Here is a 1107-nt window from a genome sequence, read left to right on the forward strand (position 1 = left end):
TCCTCCCTCTACATAATGAGCAGAGCTCATTTTCTGGGACTGGAATGTTCTGCTTCCTCTTCATTCAGTTCTCAGCTTGTGTCACCTCCTCAGAAAGGTCTTCTACAACCACCTCAGTCACAATCACATCACACCATTTTATTTTTTTCCCAGCATTTAGTCACTGTCTTCACTTATATTTACAAAGGTATCTGCCTCTCCCTACTAGAATGTAAGCTCCATGAAGGCAAGGGCCTTTGTCTTGTTCACCATTGCATCCTCTACACCTGGAATGGTACTTGGGACATAGATTCCAATAAAAAATTTTTTGATGACCAGTACTAGCAGTGGGACCTGGAGCATATCATTTAACCTCTGATTTTATTTCAGGGATAAAATGCAAATATCCAATTGCCCCCCAATTGTTACAAGTATCAAATAAGAGGAAAAATGTGGGGAATAAAAAGCCTAGTCCAGTGACCCATAAACAGATAGATATTCAAGACACCTATTGGTCTATTCATCAATCCATAGCCATCTCTCCTTCCCTCTTCTTTTCAGGGCCATGCTGACAGTTCACATTAACCTGTCAGTGCAATCAAAGTGTGTATACAGTACTGGTGATTGGAGGGTGGATGCTGTAAATCACAGCATGCTTTCAAGTGGGTCCCACAGTACCTCTCTGAAACAGTTGTAAGTAGATATGTCAGTCATCCACAAAGATGTCAGGGTTAGGAATCTTGCCCACTCGAGTTTCTAGGCTGATTTATAAACTGGCATTTTAAACAGAAAATAAGGCCTAAGCCAGGCATAATTAATATATGCTGGACAGTTAACTTATAAGGAATTCAAAATCAAATGCACCAATAGCGTGAACTGAAGGGAACACTTTGGGGTGGGGTGGGGGAAAGAACAAGAATGGCTTCTGCAAATGACAGCCTCTTCAGTAAGTGGTGCTGGAAAAACTGGACAGCTACATGTAAAAGAATGAAATTAGAACACTCCCTAACACCATACACAAAAATAAACTCCAAATGGGTTAAAGACCTAAATGTAAGGCCAGACACTATAAAACTCTTACAGGAAAACATAGGAAGAACACTCTTTGACATAAATCACAGCAAGATC

The sequence above is a fragment of the Physeter macrocephalus genome, chromosome 21 (assembly GCF_002837175.3).
Source record: "Physeter macrocephalus isolate SW-GA chromosome 21, ASM283717v5, whole genome shotgun sequence".
NCBI classification, from domain to species: domain Eukaryota; kingdom Metazoa; phylum Chordata; class Mammalia; order Artiodactyla; family Physeteridae; genus Physeter; species Physeter macrocephalus.